Source organism: Ambystoma mexicanum, chromosome 4q (genome assembly GCF_040938575.1).
Source record: "Ambystoma mexicanum isolate Mex_15411 chromosome 4q, UKY_AmexF1_1, whole genome shotgun sequence".
Lineage (NCBI taxonomy): Eukaryota > Metazoa > Chordata > Amphibia > Caudata > Ambystomatidae > Ambystoma > Ambystoma mexicanum.
In genome coordinates, this window is record NC_090928.1 from 926452892 (window position 1) to 926465070 (window position 12179).

The 12179-nt window shown below is 42.3% G+C and overlaps 1 long non-coding RNA gene across 1 annotated transcript; it reads right to left on the minus strand.

The window, feature by feature from the left end:
- Positions 1–8089: 8089 nt before the first annotated feature.
- Positions 8090–8531, minus strand: LOC138467125 (uncharacterized). The gene is made up of 3 exons (XR_011268056.1): positions 8496–8531; positions 8295–8408; positions 8090–8174 (listed from the first exon to the last, which is right to left on the minus strand). It is a non-coding gene; the product is annotated as an uncharacterized lncRNA (long non-coding RNA).
- Positions 8532–12179: the final 3648 nt, after the last annotated feature.

Here is a 12179-nt window from a genome sequence, read left to right on the forward strand (position 1 = left end):
CAGCCCAACTCAGTGAATAACAAGGACGCGAAGAGTTACCAGTAGCGTCCAACATAGATAGTAACCTATATTTATTGGGGTCAATTTGTTCCCTTTTTTAAACACAGGGACTAGTATGGCCGTCTGCCAGGATGATGGAATAGCTCCTTCAGAATGCACCTTGTTAAACATAATAGTTAGCAACTTAGCCCAAAATTCAGAATGACTCTTGATCACTACGTTGGTCAACCCATTTGGGCCAGGCGCTCGGGAAGATTTCCACTGCTTGATTTTGCCCAATACTGATTCACATGACACATCAATACATGTGGAGGGAGGGATGCATCCCAATGGTAGAGAATTCTCCTCATTCTCTGGTGCATTACGGCTCTCAAGGAAATCCATCCATTCCGCTGAGCCAATTGGATTACATATTAGGCTCATCTCTGTGCCCCATGCTCCGCCCAATAGGGACCAAATACTCCTGGAGTTTTTCGAGCCTATGGTTTGAACTCATTTTTGCCATCTGAGACTTTTCTCAGAGCTTCTTCTGTGTTTAATGGCAGCTCTATATCTATTTTTAATTGTTCTAACATTGGCGTGGTAAGGGACATTAGGCGCTCTAGATTTCTTGGCCAACTGAAACTCAGCCCTTCATTTTCTTTTAGCATCCCCGATGTATCTGTCATATGGTATATTCTTATTTCCTTCTCTAAACATCGCCCCCACAATGGTAGTTGCATGTGCACCCACAAAGGGACGGATCCAGTTCTCAATTGCATTTACCGTCATGTTGTGAAACTGGGAGATATTTGGACTAGAAACTTCAGATAATGCTCTGACAGCTAATCTTATGTTCCTATCTGACCAGCAGATTCACGTGGCAGCCCTATTGGTCAACAAGTTACCCATAGATTTACATGTAGGGTACTTCCTTGGAATGTTAGGTTTGCAGACCAAAGCATTGTGATCACTCCATGTGTTATGGACACCCCCTTAGGTCATCGACATACTCTACCATTGTCGGGCTGATGAAAATATAATTTAATGTGCTCTGTCGCAAACCACTCCTCCACATGTAATTACCGGGAGAATCGCCACGTGTTCTGCTGTTAATCATCTCGAGTTCCCAATAGTCAAAGGATTGTAACCAGTCCACTCCCTCACAGTCATTTTTGGTATGCTGCATCATGCATTTAGATTTTAACTTGGGATTAGTTGAATTCCCTCCCCTACAAATCATTTGACAATTAAAATCTCCCACTTCCTCTACAGCTCTGTTACCTGTGGCCATTGACCAGCATGCTAATTGCTCATGTAGTGCTTCATGTATTTGTTCCCTTAACTCCGCTCTGGGCGGGTTATATAAACTTACGAGTAAGAACCTTTCAGGATACCCTTTGGGGTGGTATTCTACTTCAACGGCCAAAAGGTTGTCATCAAACCGAGTGAGTACACGCCTAGAATATACTGTATGTACCACACCTATGAGCAGACCGCCATAAGGTCTGCTGCGTTCACCCTTATTAGCATATGATTGAAAGACAGTATAGCCATCTAACATCATAGGGGTGCTTGACCAGTTTTCCTGTAGGCAAATACATGTATGGGATGTGATGAATGGAAGCGAGCCTGAGTTGGATAGTAGGTGGGAAAAACCTCTACAATTCCAAGAACGAATGGTGAACTCTCATTGCTTCAATACCACCTCAGGTAAAGCATCCGCTAACCATTTCAAGACATTTTGTATATCCATAATGTCTACATTTTTGCCATTCCGAGGTAGTGGCCCAGGAGGCTCTCTCGCAGACTCCTCAATGATAGGTCCATGCCAGTTAGAATCTTCCATGTTCAAGTCTGCATCAATTTGCACATCACCTGCCATCATGTCTTCTTTATAGGCTCTTAAAATTTGAGCTGTAGCTAAAAATGTACAATGTGCAGCTGAAACATTTGGATTAGGCCCCTTCAAAGGTTCCACAAACTGAAAGTCGTTGGATTTTAACACTCTCAGCTGGATACAGAGTGGAGTCTAACAAAAAGGTCAGAGCGAGACAACCACTTGCGATCTATATCCTGGTATAGATTCTTTATAAGGCATATACGATTGCCAGTGATACAAGCCACAATTTCCCCAGCTGATTCAGCAGTAGTAGATGGAACTTTCAGCACAGGTTTAAGTCTATGCGGTACATTGGGGGTAGTGACATTATTGTCCTCCTTCTTCTGAGGATCAGATGTAGAAATCTCTGGTGACTCCTCTATTTGCAACTTGTTCCCTTGATCTGGTAAAAGCCAACTAGTTAAGCTTCCTTCTCCATTTGCTTTCCGTTTACGGGTCCTGGAAGCTCTTTTTTCGCTTTCTTGGATCATTTTTCCGGTAAGCCAGTTTCCGCCAGTGGAGAGGCAACAACACAGGGCCTTTGCTCATTGCTGCCCTTTTAGCCAAATGGCGCTGCTTTCGTGAGTAGAGCGCATCTACATTGTCCACGTTGTTGATATTACTTTCAGATTCCAAATTTCCACTTAAGTCTTCTGCAATATGTAGTGCTTCTGAGAGATTGCAGTCTGCTTCATCTCTGGCGTTAACTGTTGGAATATAAGCAGAGGCAATGATATTTGTGTTGGCTAGTCATGTTAATGGCTAAGATCGGGGATGTCGATAGTCTGGAGGTATGTGAAGAAAGGCTGGGTGGTTCTGTTGGCCCATTGACTTGCAACTTTTTCTGACAATCCGCCTTAGTCCCTGCTGGTATAGTGGTAGCCTGAGTAATTCCCCTCCGAATACTCAGACAGAGATCAAGCAAAGAATTATTATCAATGTCATCAAGGTTGGTAGAATTCTGGCAATTATCTTCATTGTTTCCAAGCCTGACCACTTCATCTAATGTAGATGAGTTTGTTTCTGGTTGTGGGTTAATTGGAAAGAAACCAGTGATAACTCCTTGGTTGGATGCTACAGGCTTTATTACTTTCTTAATTGTTTTCAGAGTGGCCACGCCGCCCTCATCTATCGCATCTTGTTGTGCTTTGGTTGTCCCTTTTGTTTGCGCAAGTTGTATTTTGAGTGCGTTCCCTTCTTAGCAGATGGAATTCTGGGCACAGAGAGTGCCAATTCTCAGATAATTCACAATAAATTCCAATTGGCAATATCGTAGCCTGATTCCAGGTCTGTAGGCTGTCTTTGCTATCTTCGGAGGCTGTGATCAAAGGCAATACCGCCCACAGTCTCCCAGCCTCAGTTGGAGTGACCAAGAGTCAGCCGGTAGCAACGCCCTCCAGGTCCACACTTCAAACGCTACACCGTGCAGGCAAAGACCGGCTCACAATTATATATCAGCCGCAACCAAAAAGTGACACCGCTGACAAGCAATGTCCTACTAAAAAGCCTTTTTAATGTTGTAGCTGAAGATTGAATTCTGCCTTTCATTTTTCTTCCTAAGGTAATGAAGGGTAGGCTCACAATGTGCCTTTATAATTCCCTTCTGCAGCCCAGTTTCATTTGTACATATTCCCTCCTTCAACTGCAGGAGTTCATGCATTCAAGTTCACTAGGCACCTGAACAGTGTTGATGTTTTGAGGCTGGCTTTTCATTCTGCCAGTGTGCCTTCCCATGACAAGAATGTATTTCTGCACATTTGGCATACAGAAATATGAACATGGCTTTTGAGTTCATTTGATCCTGGGGCTGTCATTAAACCCCAAACATCCCAAAAATGGTCATGAACTGTTTTTTGTATGTTCCATTGAGATGGTAAGGTACATTTCGATTCTCAGTGAACTGTGCAACATGCTCTCTATTATTTTTTATTATTTGATTAATTATTTACATTTTTGTTCAATTTAACATGGCTTGTACGATTCAAATTTGCACCAATTTTAAATATAACTGACGTTTGTGAATCGTCTTTGTTAATATGAGTGACCAGTCCATCCACCCACATCCGTCCTTAAATGTTTAAGAATGTCCCATGAATTGCTGGCAACACATACTTGAAGACAATGATCCTCATTACAAGTTTGGCAGTAGCCTGGCCGGTAAAACCGGCAGGCTGCCTCCAAACTTGTGAATTTTTCCGGCACCCAGGAATGGGCGATAATGGGTCATTACGGCCTTGCCGGACCCTGTAATCGCCCATTCCCCGGCACCGGAAAATATTCTTCCCCATTCCCATTTGAGCTCCATAGGTCTCAAATGGGAATGGGGAAGCCGGATGCACCGCCACCATTCGTGAATGGTGCCGGTGCGTCCAACATGCAGTGCTCGTAGTTTGCTGGTCCGGTAGTAACAGTGCCGGTAGCTTACCGGTGCCATTACTACCGGACCGGCAAACTTGTAATGAGGCCCAATGAGTTAGTCAGACTGCCAAGAACAAACATACAGAGGTATTATCAGCAAATATTGATCACAAATCCCTCCTGTGTGTCCATTCGCCTACTTATTTTAAGATTGTGTAGAACTACATCTGCCTTCCACAACACACATATCTACTGTATTGTACAGATTAAAGAAAAACTGCTCCCTCCACAAACTAGTAGCCAGGTGCAGGACCTTGGGGCTTAAGGCCCAGGTTATTATGTAGGTCTATGCAAAAAGAACGAGCATACTCGTCCTTGGCACTTAATAATTGACACATCTCAGGCAAGATTCCTTAAATTAGCAGTCACAAAGCAACACTTGCATCCATTTGGAGCCCAAGAGCCTTCTTAGATGACTACCAGTCATGATTCTTCCCATCCGTTTCTCAGAAACTAGCGTTGTGAACAGCATCAGAATGTGCATGGCGCCACAATAGAAAACATGGATTGCTTCTCCACCTTCACAATCTGATAAGCATTGGGAGCTGGCACTAGAATTTTTCAAGTTCGTCTTTTTCACTTGCACACATCAGGAAAAAATCCCCTAAACCTACTCTCCATGTGAAATATCAAATGCCAGCTGCCTCCATGATCAACGCTATTTGTGACCACATTCACCATACATATGGTACCCCTGGGTGAAGTCGTTGTCAGATGCCAGCATGGCTAACACACATTTGCCAAGAGGGAAGCAACAGTCATGCATCTACTCATTCTTTACCCCAATCATTCCCATTCAACTTGCTGGCATTCCTAGCCTCTATCCTAACCCATCTTTATTCACTAGGTACACAAGATTGATGTTGAATGTGACACTTATTTCACCCCTGTGTCTCAAGTCAACACCACAGTGATGAGTACCTGGAAAATCCTACATGTATTTGGGCAATGAGTACTTGCTACTCCCCCCTGCAAAGGATAGCACTGGTGCATGATGTGGTAATGTCCAGCCTTGAATATGGAAATGGTATTCATTTGGGGCTACAAGCAAACTCACTGTAGGGTCATTTTGTAAAAATAAAATGGAATTGCATGCAGGGAACCACCAGTGCTACACTTATGTGCTGCTGGTCCCCTGCATGCACTTTACAACCCTCTCAAAGCAGAGTGTAAAAGTAAAGAGTATTGAGTAAAGCAAGGTGAAATTGCGTTTACCCTTTACTTTCACACTCCCCAATGAGTGAAATTAAACACGAGCTGCAACTATGCTTTGAAGGGAGTGGCCCTCATTACGACCCTGGCGGAATGGGGTTTACGCCGGCGTAACCCATGGCGTACCTCTCCGCCCGACTACGAGATCCCGTAGCGCCATGGTGATTTTTACGCCTGCTTTTTGCAAGCGGAAAAATCCATGGCGCTACGGGACTTGTCGTTAATTACGCCACCGTAAATTACAGTGGCGTAATTAACGCCTTCCCCACTCCCATTATACCCTATGGGGCAAAAATGGGAATGGGGAAGGGTAAATGGGGATTGGGGACTTACCGCCCCGCCAAGGTCGGAATGGGGCGGTAAGTCCGCCAACCCCCATGGCGGAGTTGGCAGCTCTGCGCCATGGACCATGGTGCAAATTGCACCATGGTTCTCCGCCAGGGTCGTAATGAGGCCCAGTGTGTTATAATGGATTCCAATGGAATCTGCCTGCTCGCTATTGTGAAGTGTATCTCACTAGAATCTATTCGATTTACGCAGGTGTACAACATATTGCTCTCCTGAGGCGGAGGAGGAAATCAAAGATAACATGCTATTTCCACTGGCCGCCCTCTTACACCGCAGGACGGCAGGAAAAAGAGCTTGAGTGGAAAATGAAAGCATAAAAACAATTGTCCGCTTTCATTTGCACCTTTACTCACTTTAAAATGCCACCCCCCATCCCCCTCCGTGAAACCATCTGAGGTCCCAAACTACATGGTCTTTGAAACCTTCAGACGGAACCTCACTGACTAGATCTATACATTAATGTGCATTTCTTTCAACTGGTTTCCAATCAACGAATGATCAGATGTCAATGCTCATTGAGTTTGGAGCAAACCTTTCCAGAGTCTACCCTCATATTCCAGTTATAACCAGAGGACTATCTATGAAGGACCAACCTTCCTGAATAAGCTGTCACTTTAGGCTTCTTCCAGCCTCTCCTATGCATCGAGCCAACTACATGAAATGCAGAAGCATACTGACAAATTACAGGTCAAGACGGCCTAATTGCTCCATCTACTTTTTAGTGTTCGTTATTAGAGTATGCTTTAGTGCCTTTATAGGCAACAACTATTGGCTTACCTTTATAGATGTTTGGATTTTAAGAGGATTGTTATTTATCAGCAGTTTTTTAAAGGTGATAGCTTAATATTGTAGCTGTAAACTCAGCTCCTGATTTAACATAAATGTCTTAATGAATTGTTCCTTCAGTGACTTCATTTATAAGCAATGTGTTAGTCGTTTCATCTGTTCCCATCAGTTTTAGCTCTTGTATAGGCATTCATTAAGCATTTTCGAGGAACTGCCATAATGTGTAGAGGTACATACACCAGTTTACCAGTTGCTGCCATCTGATGGCCAAATAGCAAACATAGGTATACCTGCAATTTAGTGCACTGAAATGGCATTCCAGTGTTGGTGCTATGCAATTGCATTGCATAATTAATCACTACGGCCAGAACTGTCAAGTACTGCATAAGTACTGTTTGCTGTGTTTGCCTTGAATCCATATAGAATTACTACGGAGCAGTTTCTTTCAAAATCTTGAGGCTGTCTGAACGCTCGCCGTCCGGAGGACGTTTGGAGCTGTGACACCGTTTCTTGCCTGACCTCACAGGAACAAGGTGACTTTCTTTTAGTAACTCCCCGCACAGCAACTGCGTGCGCACGAGACCCCGACCCAGAGATGGACCTTATTCTGTGTGTGAGAGAACAAAGGGATTGTGGGAGTAGGGCCCTATTCAGGAGTGCGCACACCTGGAAGTCTAAATGGATGATCTGATCAAATATTGGTAAAGCTGCTGTCGTGTGGATGGTAAGGTGATCTCCCACTATCACCTGGACTAGAACGAATTGTAAGGGGTAACCATCTACACAGGCTGCGCTTGTTACCTATTGTATGCTCACTGGGTGTGATAAGTTTGAACAGAGTGGATGAGGAGTGTTCACAAAAAGACACAACTGATTTATGTTGTAATTGATTAGTAAATCAAGGAGCCCAGCTTTAATTCCTCAAGTCAATACTTGGGACATTTTAATTTAAAGTGCCCCAAAAACAAATGATACATTCTTGGTACACATGGGTACACATTTCATGTAAGAAGCTTAATACTACAAACGGATAAGTGCCAGGCAGTGTCCTGCCGGTTAGTGTCCAAAACAAAGTACATTCATATAATGCCAGAAGTACAAAAAATGCCAAACAGATGCCAAAAAAATGCCAAAAAAAATGCAGAAAATGCCTCAGATGTCAAGAAATGCAGAAAATGCCATCAGGAAATGCGAAAAAATGCCAACACGTGTTTCAACCTATGAGGTCGTCATCAGGGCATATAGATACATATAGTGCATTGGGCTATAGTGCTGATGCTAAATCCTGAACTGTGTTCAATTTAGAAACCTGCCGGGGGGGGGGGGGAGAGGGTGTCAAAGCAAGGAGCAATTGGAAATGGGAGAGAAAAGAAGGAAAAAAGAAGAAAAATATACTGTTTAAATTACTGCGTGCATGACATGACTCTGAAGGTGAGTATGTAGGCTATAAAAAATAAAGCATACCTCATTGTAATTATTCTCTGTCAAGCTGTAGAAAAAATGGAGCAACGGACGGTTCCAAAAGCATGTTACTGGTCAGTTCAGTGTACTGTGAAATATAAAGCAAGTGAAGCGTATTTAGTCTATTCAGAACGACTTGCTTGGGTAGATGATATAATCACCGATTGTTGGTATCATGTGCAATAAATGAAAGGCAAAAAGTTATTACCTTAACTTCTAAACAGGTCGTGATATATTGCTCGGCAGAAATGCCATTGGGGTGGCAATAATGCAGTAAACAGGTTCGTATTGGGTGTGCTGATTCCGGATATCTGGCCGTAATCTGTAAAATGAATATAACACCGTGTTTATGTGAGATGGGTTTAAATGCGAGCCGTGTAAGTTGCTAAATGCGATAATAAATGCTTACCGGCTTGTGAAGTAGACGTGCTCAGTGGCAGGCAGTTTCTCAAGTGCTGAAGGCAGTCGCAGTTACGAGGGGTTACTATAGTAACCTCTGCAGGGTCAGTCAGGTGACAAGGTCACCTGACCTAGTTGCTAAGACTGACGAACCAAGCCGGAAGGCAGAAAAGGGCTGGTCATTCCGTGCAATGCTAATTCAAAGTTGTGAATGGTGCATCTGGTGGGACAATAGAGCTAACATGTGTGCCTGCTAGTGAAAATCCGTGGTTGTTTAATATGCAAGTATTAAACAAAATCTTACATGTTAGAGAGCTAATATATATTCCAAAACGGCTACAAATTGGTTTTTAACATAAGGGTGCGTGTTGCACAGACTGTTGCACCTAATAAGCAATAAGTACTAAAAAAGTGCAATGATATTGAATGCCAAAGTTGGCTTAAACGCAAAGAAAGTTGTTGCCACATTTATGATATAAAGGAAAATTATTTCCAACAGGCACCGAGCGCTGGGGTTTAATTTGAAGATATTGGATATTCAGTTATCCGCTGGGGTCGAGAAATTATTTTTGGGAAATGAAAGTTTTGGTATAAAAAGTGAGGATTAGCTGTTGCGGGTAAAAGTACAGCAGATAAATCTATTATAGTATGTAGCTTGGGCTGGGGAACCAGTAAATAGGTTGCGTGTAAGGGTGCCAACACACTTGTGTCTTGTAGTATTAATTGGAATAGGCAAGGTACTTTTAGTAGTGTTGATATAAGAAATATTCTGCATGCATTGCAAGTCATACCAGTGATCTGAAGGAAGCCACAACGTTAGCTTGCTGTGCCACCAGACCGACTCCTGATTTATAAAAACACATTAAGTTCGGAATCTTGGTTCAGGCCAAGCGATAAGCAGCGTAATTTGCAGATCATTCTTGCTTCCTGCTGCCGTAGGGTCAGTTCTCTGTTGCCACCTCTCTGATGTTGTTTGATGTGTTGTAATCCAATAAATTTGATGTCTTTAGTATTGTCCAGTTGATGATGTTCCTGCCAGTGGGAGGCCAGGGGAAGTCTCGTGTCCTGACTACTAAGATGATTGAGGTGTTCCCGGATCCTGAAACGTACTTCTCTAATCGTACTCCCAATATACACTTTCTTACAAACACATATAATGGCATAAACAACATATTTCGTTCTACAATTGATAAAGTCAGATATTTTGGTTTGGAGGCCATTATGACAACTAAAAGTTTGGGTTGGTGCTAGGGCATGATGACAAAAATTGCAAGAGCCGCATTTATAGAAGCCTATTGGTTTGGACTTGGTAGAGAGCCAGCTATCCTGTCCAATAGGATCAGGTTTGAGGAAAGAGGGACTCAAGATATTTCGCAAAGTGGTAGCTTTGGTGAAAATGATATTCGGACGACCCGTGATATATGGTGTCAAATCAGAGTCTAAATGCAAGATGTGCCAATGCTTTTGTAGTATATACTGAATAAATTTGTAATCACTAGAAAATTTAGTGATGAAGTTGACATGTGTCGGATATTGTTCTCGAGTTGATTTTGGCTTCTCGGTCAATAGCTGCGATCTGGATACTTGCATAGCTGCATTGGTTGTATTCCTGATTAGTGATATTGGATACCCTCTTTCCCGAAATCTGTATCCTATAGACTTACATTCTGTAAGAAATGTTTCATCTTGGCTGCAGTTTCTCTTAGCTCTGAGTATTTCACCTTTAGGGATATTGCGAATAACACTATGTTTATGGTTACTGCTGGCGTGTAAAATGGAGTTAACTGCTGTAGCTTTCCTAAACGTACAGGTTTCAATGGAATCAGAGACAATTTGGATTTTCAAATCTAGAAACGTGATTTCAAACGGGTCAATGTGGCCTGTGAACTTAATGTCAAAGGTATTATCATTAAGATAAAGCATAAATGCTTCAAAAACTTCTCTACTGCCATCCCAAATGGCCAGTACATCATCAATGTACCTTTTCCAACTGATAATGTGATGTTTGTAGGGATTGTTTTGAAAGATATATCTTTCCTCAAAGTAGGCCATAAATAAATTGGCCAGAGAGGGCGCATACTTAGCCCCCATTGCAATCCCCCTACTTTGTGAGTAGTAATTGCCATTGAAGAGAAACTGGTTGTGTGAGAGAGTAAATTCTAGGAAGTTTTTAATCATCTGAACATGTGTGTAATGAGACGCAGAAAAAGTTCTAAAGGTAAAGTCAATCGTATCCAGGGCCAGTTTATGTTGGATAGAAGTATATAGAGATGCCACATCCAAAGTCACTAAAAAATAAGAAGGTTTCCAGGTGATCCCTTGTAATATTTGCAACGTGTGCGTTGTGTCCTTAAGGTATGCTGGAATCTCAGGTACCAAATGTTTGATACTGCTGTCTATATAGTCTGCAAGTGGTTCCGTGACACCTCCTTGCCCACTCATAATTGGTCTGACCTGTGGAAGAGTCAGAAAGGGTTTGTGAACCTTCGGTAAAAAGTAGATCGTTGGCATAAGTGGTTTAGCAGTCAACAAGAACATTTTTTTCCTCATCTGATAGTAGACCTTGGTTATACCAAAATTGAAGTAGGGTTTGTAATTCTTTTAGAGTTTGAGTGGTAGGGTTGGACGTAAGTGTCTTATAGCATCCTGGTGTTCCAAGGTGTTCCATTGCCATTTTGATATAATCAGATTTATTAAGGATGACAATATTGCCACCTTTATCTGCTTCCTTAATAATGATGGTACTGTCTTCACAGATATCTTGTAGTGCTTTTCGTTCCAATTTAGTTAAATTCTGTTTTTTACTGCTGCAATTTTGTTGGAGACCATCAATGTGTTTATGAATTTCTTTGGTGATTGTCCTATAAAATGTATCAATAACGTTGTCTCCCGTGATAGGTGGTAAAAATTTGGATCTGTTTTTGTGTTCCGTGATGTCCATATTTCGTTGATGGATGCCAAGTTCTGCCTGAATTTCACACAAACTTTTAGAGTCTTGCCCCATAAGGTTATGTAGCAGATGAATATTTTTGATTTCTTGTATACTTTGTGAGCTAGTAGGAGGAAGTTGTTCCATCGGTCTAAACGTTACATCCTTGTTATGAAAGAATTTTTTGAGTTTGAGTTTTCTCGAAAATTTATACAGGTCAATTTGAAGTTCAGTCATATCGGATGTGGCAGCTGGAGCAAAGGAAAGCCCATGGTTAAGGACAGAAAGCTGTTGAGGTGAGAGGTGTTTATCAGATAAATTGACAACTGGGCTTTTAGTATAAACTTGGGTATCGGTTTCCTGGAACTGGATCTGGTGAGTCTTTTGTTTGTATCTCTCCCTTCCTCTCCTCCTTGCTCCTCTTCCTCTTCCTCCTCTGAGGTTGTTGGAGTAGGAAGATTTTTGCGTCCTAAAGGGACATTTTGCTGAAAACGAACTTGTTTGTTTTGTAAGTTGTATGTTGATTGGTTGCCTTTCTTATACCTTTTGATCTCAGCTAGGAAGCCTCGTCGATAATGGCGAGACCCTTCGGCGTTCGCCTGTTCTCCCTCTTGGTTTGGATTGGTAGTAGTGTCAGTTTCTGAATCTGTATCCGATGTGACAGGAGACGCCGTTGGTGTGGCTATTTGTGATAAGTCCCCATCATATTTAGGTTGATAGGTGTAGACTCTATCATTCAGATAGTCTTTTTCATCTCTATAAAAT